This window comes from Trachypithecus francoisi, unplaced genomic scaffold (genome assembly GCF_009764315.1).
Source record: "Trachypithecus francoisi isolate TF-2019V2 unplaced genomic scaffold, Tfra_2.0 Lachesis_group17, whole genome shotgun sequence".
Classification (NCBI taxonomy): Eukaryota; Metazoa; Chordata; class Mammalia; order Primates; family Cercopithecidae; genus Trachypithecus; species Trachypithecus francoisi.
This window is the reverse complement of record NW_022681462.1, coordinates 87,540,490-87,552,507: the sequence shown is the minus strand read 5'-3', so window position 1 is coordinate 87,552,507 and position 12,018 is coordinate 87,540,490. Positions and strand designations below refer to the sequence as shown.

At 37.5% G+C, this 12,018-nt stretch overlaps 1 protein-coding gene across 1 annotated transcript in view; it reads right to left on the bottom strand.

Moving 5' to 3' along the window:
• Nucleotides 1-12,018, bottom strand: part of NCOA1 (nuclear receptor coactivator 1) — a 282,993-nt gene that overhangs the window by 194,558 nt on the left and 76,417 nt on the right. Inside the window, exon 2 of the mRNA XM_033176431.1 lies at nucleotides 3,131-3,215. The gene's annotated coding sequence lies outside the window, so the exon portion shown is untranslated. The remainder of the gene's footprint in view (nucleotides 1-3,130; nucleotides 3,216-12,018) is intronic.

The window sequence follows — 12,018 nt, the reverse complement described above, 5'->3', positions numbered from 1 at the left end:
GTAGAGACACAATGACCCAAAGAATATATAGTAAGGCAACAAAAATAAATAAAATTGTCCTAACTTTATTGGTATCTTGAGAGAGATTCAAGAGGCCAATATATCCACAGAACAACAACAAAAAATCGGTTCTTATAATAATCAAGGAACAAGAAGAATTTTGGGAAAATAAAAATTGTTTTCAAAATGAAATAATATGACTTTCAGTGAATGTCAAGATGGAATAAGCCCTTTACAGCCTATCTCCCTCACTGATTACAACTAAAAACTCTGGGCAGAACACTAAAAGCAACTTCCTGAAAACTGAAAAGTAACAATGTCAGGTGCATTGGAGAAGAAAGACAAAATGTGAAGAATAACCAATATGAAGGTGACTTTACTATTTTTTTTAATCCTTTCTTTATCTACCACTTTGACCTGAGGGTGGGCAGAGTCCCAGAATTAGGCAGCAGACATACATGGCAAAACTCCAGGAGAAACCCCCTCTCTCTAGTGGGTATAAAACAAGCATCTGTGGGCTACAAAGCATGTGGTTTGGAGCAGTATGAGGGGAGTTCCCAGGTTCTTTACTCTTCTTTTTTTTTTTTTTTTCTTCTCTGCTGACTCTGCCTCAAAGCCAGTCTAAGTTACGAAGCTGCACTACTGAGGCAGCACATCTGAAAGCCTACAAGAAACCTGTCCTTCTGTCCTGAGAAACGGGAAAGGGGTCAGGGTAGTAGGAAGAATATGGGAAGAATCTTCACTATGTATTTCTCTGGGGCATAACAGTGGGGGAGGGGGACTCTAAGAGAAAGAAACCCCTGCTACTAGTGAAAGGACTAGGAAAAGAGGCTCCTGGGGGCCAGACAGCATAAGGAAAGTCTCTGAGAGGACAGAGATCTAATTCCAAGTTGCATACATGTAGAAAAAGCACAAAAAAGTGTAACAAGCTGGCCAGGCATGGTGGCTCACGCCTATAATCCCAACACTTTGGGAGGCCAAGGCAGGCAGACTGCTTGAGCCTAGAGTTTGAGACCAGCCTTGGCAATGTGGTGAAACTCCGTCTCTACAAAAACAAAAACAAAAAACAAAAATTAGCGGGGCATACTCTGGGGCTGAGGTGGAAGGATCACTTGAGCCCTAGAGGCAGAAGTTGCAGAGAGCTGAGATTGTGCCACTGTGCACCTGAGGTCCCAGCTGCTAGGAAGGCTGAGCTGGGAGAATCCCTTGAGCCTGATGGGTAGATGCTGCAGTGAGCCCAGATCATGCCACTGCACTCCAGCCTGAGCGAGAGAGGAAGATATTTGTCTTAAACAAACAAACAGGCTCAAGCAATTCTCGCACCTCAGTCACGCAAGTAGCTGGGACCATAGACGCGGACCACAGGTGCACACCACGGGCCCAGCTAATTTTTTTTTTTTTTTTTTTTTTGGAGACTGAGTCTTGCTGTGTCTCCCAGGGTGGAGTGCAGTGGCATGATTTCGGCTCACTGCAAGCTTCACCTCCCGGGTTCAAGGGATTCTCCTGCCTCAGCCTCCCGAGTAGCTGGGACTACAGAAGCCCGCCACATGCCCAGCTAATTTTTTGTACTTTTAGTAGAGATGGGGTTTTTCCATGTTGCCGAGGCTGGTCTCCAACTCCTGAGCTCAGGTGATCCACCTGCCTCAGCCTCCCAAAGTGATGAGATCACAGGTGTGAGCCACCACCCCTGGCCCCAAATGAATCTTTAAACTCAATGCAATCGTAATTTAAAATGCTTCGTAAGTTTACTTTTTAATTTGATGAATATATTCTCAAGTTAATTTGGAAAAATACCAAAGAATAAAACAGTTTTGAAAAACTAATAAAAGAACACTTTAAAGCTACAATAACATTAAAAATACATAATTACGCCGTGACAGATAATTAGATCAAAGGAACTTTAGTAGAGACAAAGAAATATATGTGTATGTGAAAATGTTACACTGGGTAAACTATACTTTGAAATCTGGGTAAAAATGAAACATTTACTACATGCTATCAGAACTAATAATCTAGATTTCTACATATCATTTATAAAAATTATGAAAGATTAAATATTTAAAAATATTCAAAGAAGATGAAAAACCAGTAGCCAATAAACACGTGACAAAAAGAAGTCAAAAAACTGTAACTTAACTGACATTCCTTTTTTAATCATTTAGATTGCCATTATGTTAAAAAAAATCTGTGAATGTAAGTGTCTGCATTCACTGAGATGTATCAAACATTTGGAAATTTCTACACTAAAAAAAGAGAAAAAATGTAGAGGAAAAAGTAGATCTGAATACTTAAACATTTCAACACTTCTATACATAAAAAAATCACAAAGTAAAAAGGCAAATAGAAAGGATAAATGTATTTGCACAAAACATGACAAAGTTAATATTCTTAATATATTCAAAATTTATACACAATAATATAAAAATTGGTAAGACTCCAATGGATAAGTGGATAGAGAACTCTAAATACAACAAAGAAACGAATTAAAATGAAATGCAATTATCTACATGCCAATTTAGCAAACACTAAGGTGGGGGAACACCCAATGGGATAACGTGGTGAAGCAGACATGCTCACTTGCTGACAATGAGCAAAGGTTGACACAATCTTACTAAGGAGCAATCTGACATATTAAGAAGAAAGAACCTTAAAAAAAGCCGACAGTATTATTAAAATTTGGGAAAGTCTTCAATTCTAGTCTCACATTTGACAGCTGCATTACAAGAAAAGTCACATACCATTTTGAGCACCGGTTTCTTCGATGTAAAATATCAATACCAGTAATTAATTCACAGAGTTGTAATATTTAAAAGAGAAACAAAGCCTGCAAAAATGTCTGAAAAACTGCAAAGCACAGGGTTGCCCAAGGGTCTGTGAACTTTAGGAAATTTCTGAAAATCTTCAAACTCTGACTGAACATGTGTGAATGTTTGTGAAAAGATCTACACAGATTTAAGCAGACTCTCAAAGGGGCCCTGATTCAAAAGAAAGCTGAAAACCACTACAGGCATGGAAAATAAAAGTAAGAATCTTCTTCCCAGTGTCCAACTTGTTTCCTGACACACTATAGGCCCAAATGAGGAATTCACTGTAAAAATTCAGATAGTATTGAAGATGATATTCAACTTACCCTGTTAATTTCTAAGCCCCTCAGAGTAGTATTTAGTGATTTCTGAGGAGATTAACTCATTCTCTGATGTCGCTGTAATTGGAATCTGAAATTAGGAAAACAGTAAGTCAATCAATTGGATCTACTTGGATCAATCACAAAGAAATTAATGCAGTCTACTTTGGAAAGTGGGTGGGGGAGCAGTAAGTAAACAATATATTTAAAGTACTATTCTGAATTCATTAAGATATGCATAATTAATATATAATCTACACTGGGACATTTCTCTTGAAGCAAACAAAAACAAAATTGCATATATTTTAATAAAATGGAATACAGAAAATTAACATTCTACAAAACAATTTTTTATCATTTGAAAAATAATAGCTTTTTAAAAAATTGACATTTAGTAACTATTTATGGGGTACAGTGATATTTCAATACATATATAGAAGGAGTAATAATCAAATCAGGGTAATGGCATATCAATCACCTCAAACATTCATCATTTCTTTGTGTTAGGAACATTCAAAATCCTCTCTTCTAGCTATTTAAAAATACACACTAAATTCTTGTTAATGATAGTCACCCTACATTGCTACAGAACACCAAAACTTATTCCTCCTATCTAACCTATAATATTGTAACTGTTATCCAACCTCTCCCAATACTTGCCTCCCGATTACCCTTCCTGCCTTTAGTAACCACAATTATACTCTCTACTTCTATGTGCTCAACTTATTTTTAGCTCCCACAATATGAGTGAAAATATTTGTCTTTCTGTGTCTGACTTAAATATTTAACTTAATACACTGTCCTCCAGGCTCATCCGCGTTGCTCCAAATGACCGAATTTCATTCTTTTTTATGGCTGAATAGTATTCCATTTTGTATATATACCATACTTTCTTTATCCATTCATCTGTTGATAGACATTTAGGTTGATTCCATATCTTGATTACTGTGATATGCTGAAAGAAACATGGGAATATAGATATCTCGTCAACATACTGTTATCCTTTACTTTGGATAAATACCTAGTAGTGGGATTGCTGAAACACACGGCAGTTCTGTTTTCAGTTTTGAGGAGTATCCACACTGTTTTGCATAATGGTGGTCCTAATTTACATTCCCACAAATAGTGTATGAGTGCCCTTTTCTCCACATCCTTGCCAGCATTTATTTTTTGTCTTTTTGATAACAGTCATTCTGAGGTGAAATAATCCTCATTATGGTTTTGATTTTCATTTCCCTGATGATTACTGATGTTCAACATTTTTTCATGTTGGCCTTTTGCATGTTCCTTTTGAGAAATGTCTAGTCAGATCATTAGCCTATTTCTTTTTTTTTTTTTTTTTTTTTTTTTTGAGACGGAGTCTCGCTCTGTTGCCCAGGCTGGAGTGCAGTGGCCAGATCTCAGCTCACTGCAAGCTCCGCCTCCCGGGTTTACGCCATTCTCCTGCCTCAGCCTCCCTAGTAGCTGGGACTACAGGTGCCCGCCACCTCGCCTGGCTGGTTTTTTTTTCGTATTTTTTAGTAGAGACGGGGTTTCACCGTGTTAGCCAGGATGGTCTCGATCTCCTGACCTCGTGATCCGCCCGTCTCAGCCTCCCAAAGTGCTGGGATTACAGGCTTGAGCCACCGTGCCTGGCCTTATTAGCCTATTTCTTAATTGAATTATTGGCTTTTTGCTGTTAAGTTTCTTACTTATTTTGGATATTAATCTCTAATCAGAAGAATCGTTTACAAATATTTTCTCCCATTCTTCAGGTTGTCTCTTCACTCTGTTCATTGTTTTCTCTGCTGTGAGGTGTTTTAGCTTGATATAATACCATTTGTCTAGTGTTGCTTTTGTTGTACCTGTGCATTTGAAGTCTTAGCCATAAAATCTTTACCCATATAAATGTCCTGAAGTGTTTCAGATTTTACATTTAAGTCTTAAACCATTTGGAGTTGATTTTTGTATACAACGAGAGATGAGGGTCTAGTTTCATTCTTCTGCATATGGATATCCAGTTTTCCCAGCGCCATTTATTGAAGAGGCTTGTCTTTTCCTGAATGTATGTTCTCGATGCCTTTGTTAAAAATCAGTTGGCTATAAATATGTAGATTTATTTCTGGGTTCTCTTCTGCTCCACTGGTCTATGTGTCTGTTTTTATGCCAGTGCATGCTGTTTAGGTTACAACTGCTTTGCAGTATATTTTGAAGTCAGATAATGTGATGCCTCCAAGGTCCTCTCCCACCCCTCAGGAATTCTTTTGCCTATTTGGGGTCATTTGTGGTTTCAAACAAATTTTAGGATCTTTTTTTCTATTTTGGTGAAGAATGTCATTGGTATTGTGATAGGGCTTGTGTTGAATCTGCACATTGCTTTGGGTAGTATGGTCATTTTGACAATATCAACTCTTTGTTAATCCATGAATATGAAGTAGGTTTCCATTTTTTGTATGTCCTCTTCAATTTATTTCATCAGTGTTTTGTAGTTTTTATTGTAGAGATCTTTCACCTCCTTGGTTAAATTTATTCCTAGGTGGGGTTTTTTCGTAGTTATTGTAAATAGAATTGCTTTCTTTTCCAGGCTAGTTCATTACTGATGCATAGAAATGCTACTGATTTTTGTTATGTTGATTTTGTACCCTACAACTTTACTGAATTTGTTTATCAATTTTAAAACTGATTTTTAAAAAGTAGAGTTTCTAGATTTTTCTATATATAAGATCATGTTATCTGCAAACAGAGACAATCTGACTTCCTCTTTCCCAATGTAGATGCCCTCTATTTCTTTCTCTTGCCTATCTGCTCTGGCTAAGGCTTCCAGTACTATGTTGAATAAGACTGATTAAAGTGGGCATCCTTGTCTTACTCCTTTTCTTTTTTTTTTTTTTGAGATGGAGTCTGGCTCTGTCGCCCAGGCTGGAGTGCGGTGGCCGGATCTCAGCTCACTGCAAGCTCCGCCTCCCGGGTTTACGCCATTCTCCTGCCTCAGCCTCCGGAGTAGCTGGGACTACAGGCGCCCGCCTCGTCGCCCGGCTAGTTTTTTGTATTCTTTAGTAAAGACAGGGTTTCACCGTGTTAGCAAGGGTGGTCTCGATCTCCTGACCTTGTGATCCGCCCATCTCGGCCTCCCAAAGTGCTGGGATTACAGGCTTGAGCCACCGCGCCCGGCCACTCCTTTCCTTAAAGGAAAAACTTTCAACTTTTCCCCATTCAGTATAATGTTAGCTGTGGGTTTGTCATATATGGCCTTTAACTGGATTGAGATATATTCCTTCTATGTCTAATTTGTTGAGAGATTTAGCATGAAGGGATGTTAAATTTTATCAAATGATTTTTTTCTGCATCTATTGGGTGATCACACGGTTTTGTACTTCATTCTGTTGATGTGATTAATCACTTTTATTGACTTGCATATGTTGAACCATTCCTAGGAAAAATTCCACTTAGGCATGGTGTATAATCTTTTTGATGTGCTGTTGGATTCAGTTTGCTAGTATTTCGTTGAGGATTTTTGCATCTGTGTTTATCAGGAATATTGGCCTGTAGTTTTCTGTTTTTGTTATATATCATAACCTTGGAGCTGAAGAAGCTGGCAGCCCAAAAAAACCCATAGGCCCAGACTCCCCCACAAAACCAACCAGCCAAACAAAACAAAATCCTGTTCTTTCTAGGCAAAAAATAAGGAAAGAGACAATCCAGACAGAGGCCATTATACCTAGCCAAACATCACCAAAAACACAAAAACAAAAGTAAAAAACAACTCTGTGTCTGTAGCTCCCACCCACAGCAGCAAAGGTGAAGTAGGGAGCCTAGATGTCTGCTCTCCTCTAGCTGTAATAAGGCATTCAATTCTCCCGACAATGGTGATGTCAGAGAAGGCCAGTAGGGAGCCAGTTACCGCCATGTGATAATGAGACCTCCTTTTCCACAGTGTCAGTGAAGACCACATGGAGAGCTTGGACCTTCACCTAGTAGTAACAAGGTACCCTTCTCTCTGCCATAGGCTGTTTTTGGAGAAGCCTATTAGAGAGTCAGGCCTTTCACCATCACACCGTAGAGAGACTATCCCCCAGTGGAGGATATGTGGGGAACCATAATGACATATTCCTGCTCCTGCCAGCCAGGGAGAAATCAATGGGGGCCAGAACTCCCATCCACGACCAGCAGTAACAATCTCTCCCTAAATTGGGTGTCAAGAGAGGCAAAGTAGAGAACCTGGACTTGTATCCTGACAGGAAAGTAATGAGGCTTCCCTCCTCATGTAGGGGCAGGGCCAGAGGATGCCAACTAAATCAGAATATTTAAATATGACCCAGAGCACCGGCACGTAATACCAAAAATGTCCAGGTATCAAATAAAAATCACTCATCATACCAAGATCCAGGAATATCTCAAACAGAATGAAAAAAAGACAATCCACAGATGCCAATATCAAGATGATGGAGGTATTAACATTATCTGAAAAACATTTTTTAGCAGCTGTCATAAAAATGACTCAAGGAGCCATTACAGACATACTTGAAACAACAAAATAGTTGAGTCTCAAAAACCAAGCAAGATATAAAGAACATACCCCAAAGAAAGAAAAGATATAAAGAAGAACCAAATGGAAATTTCAGAACTGAAAAATACAATAGGTGAAACAAAAGATGTAGTGGATGGATGCAACAACAGAATCGAAGGGACAGAGAAAAGAATCACTGAACCAGAATATAGAACAATAGATACTATCCAGTCTAAACAACAGAGAGAAAACAGCCTGCAAACAAATAATTGGAGCCTCAAGACCTATGTGACTATAACAAAAGATCTATCTTCTGCCATGGAGTCAAACAAGGAAAGAAGAAAGTGGGCAGGGCTGAAAAAGTGCTCTAAGAAATAAAACCAGGTAACTTTCCATGTTTGGCAAAACATAAATTTACAGATTCAGGAAGCTGAGTGAACCATAAATAGGATAAACCCAAAGCAGAGAAGGCCAGTAGGGAGCCAGTCCCCGTCATGTGATAATGAGACCTCCTTTTCCAGTGTCAGTGAAGACCACATGGAGAGCTTGGACCTTCACCTAGTAGTAACAAGGTACCCTTCTCTCTTTCTGCCATAAGCTGTTTTGGAGAAGCCTATTAGAGAGTCAGCAATTCACATCGAGGCATATCACAGTTAAACTTCTGAAAGCTAAAGACATAGAAAATGTAATAAAAATAGTAAGAGAGAAATGATAATTTACCTATAAGAGAAAATAATTCAAATGACAGCAGACATCTCATCAGAAACAAAGGAGAAATGAAAGAAGTGACACAACATTTTTTTACTGACGTCCACACCTGATCATCTGTGTCTATTTTTGCATCTGTTTTTTCTCTTGTTCCTGGCTCTTGGCATGTCTGGAATCTGGGGACTCAATGTCAAACACCGTATCATTAAAAACTATAAAGCATGTGAAATTTATCTTCAATTGAAGAGTTTCTTTACTTTCTGGTTGGCAGCAGGAGCTAATCAAATCAGAGATCAAGCAAACTTGAAGCTTGTTTTCAATCTTATTAAGACCTAGTATACTTCTGGTTCACTGTTACCGCTAGGATGCCGTTGTTCAACCTAGGGTGTTTACCAGGACGCCGCTATAGCACCATGAAAATGCTGAAAACTCTGCTGAGCTTCTTAGTTTGTTAGCAGCCACTTTCTGCTCAACTTTCCTGCTTATTGGTTTGTGTTGCTTACTGAACTGTGACAACTCTTAAGGGAAACAAGGTTCAGACTTCTAGGCTCACTTCTCTGTGACTGTCTTAGCCACTCAAGCTCTAGCTACATTGGTAACCATGAACTCCAACAGTCTCTCACCAGGGTTTGGGACCCCTGGTTTAACTGACCTCCCTGAGTGAACCTGTCTTATATGGCAAAGGTGGATTAACTCCTTGAATTATATAGCTCTTTCAATATCAAACTCTCTTGAAAAAGCATCGATGACTTCTCATACAGAAGAATAAAGTCCCACCTCATTAGCTAACTCTACAAGTCCACTCAGAATTCTGTCCTTATAAATGCCTAACTTCCTGCCTTATTCTCCAGTCAATTCCCACTGTCAGGTCTTTCCTCAGATAAATCCCTCTTCCTGGAGTAGCACTCCCACCTCCTGGCTCCCAAGAGAATCCATATCCTACTAAACTTGCAAACCCCAGTTCAAATTCCTCTAAAAACTCCATCAAGCAACTTGTTTCCCCTCTCCCTTACTCATTAAGGTATATGAGAACAGGTTCTGTATGTGTATGTTTAAATGCTTTTTTAACTCAATATTATTCTGTTGCTCATTAAAAAAAAAAAAAACTACTACTAATAATTTTTCAGTACCCACCACATGCCAAGCTTTTCTAAGCACTGGTTTTACAGCAGAGAACAAAAGAAAAGATATAGTCCCTGTTGTCACAGTGCTTACACTTAAATGAAATGAATATGAACTATTCAGGTATTAATTTAGCATAACATATCAAAAGTTTCCCTGTTGACCAGTTAGGTTGTCTTCAGCTTTTACTATGATAAGTAATCGTATTGTGAATGCAGCTCTAATATAGTTTTTTTTTATTTTTTGTTTTATTTAATTAGGGTCAATTCCCAAGAGTAAGATCATTAATCCATGCCCTTAGATATGTTTATGGCTTTTAAGATATACACTACCATACTACCTCTCAAATGAGTTGTTCCAATTCCAAAAGCAATGCATGAGTATTGATTCCCTATGGACTTCTTTATTATGGTTACTCAATAAGCATAAAAAAAGTTATTCACTATTGTTTTTAATTACCAATGAGGTTGAACTCTTTTCCTTATGAGTTAATGGGCATGTCCTTTATTAATGTAGTTGCCGGAATCTTAGTGTTGTAAATATTTTCATAATACAATAATCATGTAAGGTCATATCTGTGTTTTCCACTTTGTTATTTTTCTTTTTAGTTTTAATTGTGTTGGTTTTCCTCACACAGATGTGCTTAATTTTTTATAATCACTCTTTACAGTCTTCTTACTTTAGAAGATAACTATTCTTTGCAGTTTCACTAGTTTTTCCATTTTAAAAAGGTCAACCATAACATTTGCATATGAAAAGGCTCTACACGAACTTTCCTAACTGCTATCTGATCATCCCAAAACTTATTAAACAATTCTACCACTGACAGATTTTATGCTTGCTCATTGTATACTAAATTACTAAACTAGATTTTCTCAATACTAAAGATACTTGCTTTTCTTAAAATAATTATTTTCAGATTTCTGAAACTAGAAGTATCAGAATCAAAATCCAAAAAAATTTGCCAGTAGCCAAGCAAAAGAGTAAGTTGTGAGGTATGTCACTGCCCACCCATGTATAAACCTATGGAAAATACACTCCCATAGAAGGTATCTGTCAATCCAACTATGACCACAGCTGAGTTAGCTGCATAGGTAAATGCAGATGCAGCTAAATTTTAACTTAAATTCAAGCATAACTTGCTTGAAAATGTTTTCAGAAAGACTGAACCGTGACAAGGCACTGAAATAAAAAGCTATTGTGATGCAAAAGTTGTCTGTTGCAAGCCAAGCAAGGGCAATTAACAGCAGTAAAAATTGCACAATCTCTCAAAACAGATCATAGAATAATCAGAGCTGGAAGACACTGGTGTGACTAATTTGCATTTTACAAAGTACTATCACCCAAGTACTGGATATCAATCTGTCAAAAGTTTCCAGCTGACTCAAAAAGGAAGTTATTTAATTCACGGCTTATCTATAAAAAAACTGAAACCATGAGTTCAACCAGAAAGAAAAGCAGTTAAATTCTACACATTTCTCATATGACTCAAAATTATACTGGCAATCATAATGTGTAAAGAGACCAAGAAAGCAAGCACAGGTAAGGAAAAGCAGCATGTCAGAATTTGGAAGACGATTAGACTCAATCTTATGGTTCCCAAAAAGATGAGGCAGAAGTCATATGGATAAATGGATAAATGTATACTTCTGTCAGTAAACCTTTAAGGATTTAAAAAATAAACTAAATGTTTCTTTTTTCATGAAAATATATTAAACCTGTGGTATATGTCACAATTAATAGTGTTTGAATTGAGAAAATGCACTTTGTGAGTATATGTGTCTACATTTATTTGGTTACTAATTTATTCACTCATTCGAGTAGAGAAAAGCAAGATTAGAAAAACACATAACAAAACTAAAGATATAATGCATGAAGATCAAACACTTTCAAGAGCCTAAACATTACTGTGATGCAGAAAAATACAAAATATATAAAGAAAATATAATCCAGCTGAAAAATGATAACCAGTTAGATAAACTAGCAACTAACAGAAACAAACAAAAAAATCTGATAAAATTAAAAGTAAATACCAGCAAACAGAAATAGCTGAGAAAAAGCAAATAAGTATGGGTCTTAATTCAGTTAAAAGTACTAAGAACTTATTTAAACTATGTGGCAATTGACCAAAACTCAGAATACCATAATTCTTCATCAACCACCCTACTACTGCAGTAGGTTCCAGACAGTGAAAGTGAGAGGGGAATGCATGAGGCGAAATCATTTGTTTATCGTCATCAAAGAGTTTGGAGACTCTTCTGCCTCAGTTACTGGTAAGCCAAATACCTGAAACACTGAGATCTAACCAACTTGTTTCTTAACTTCTTTAACTTAGACCCACATCTTAATCCACAGAAAAAGGAGGAGAAGAACTTAAGAATTTCCACAAATAGCCATGATGGAGGAACAGAGATTAGGTTTGCTCTCTCAGCTTATACTACCAGAAAACTGGATAAAACAGATGAAACAATGGCTTTCAGATATTAGATAACAGTCAGAGCAGGAGTGGGATCCCTGAGAAAAGATGAAAAAATGATGTGAGTCCTACATTTGCCTGACCTCACACCCTTGAAACAGT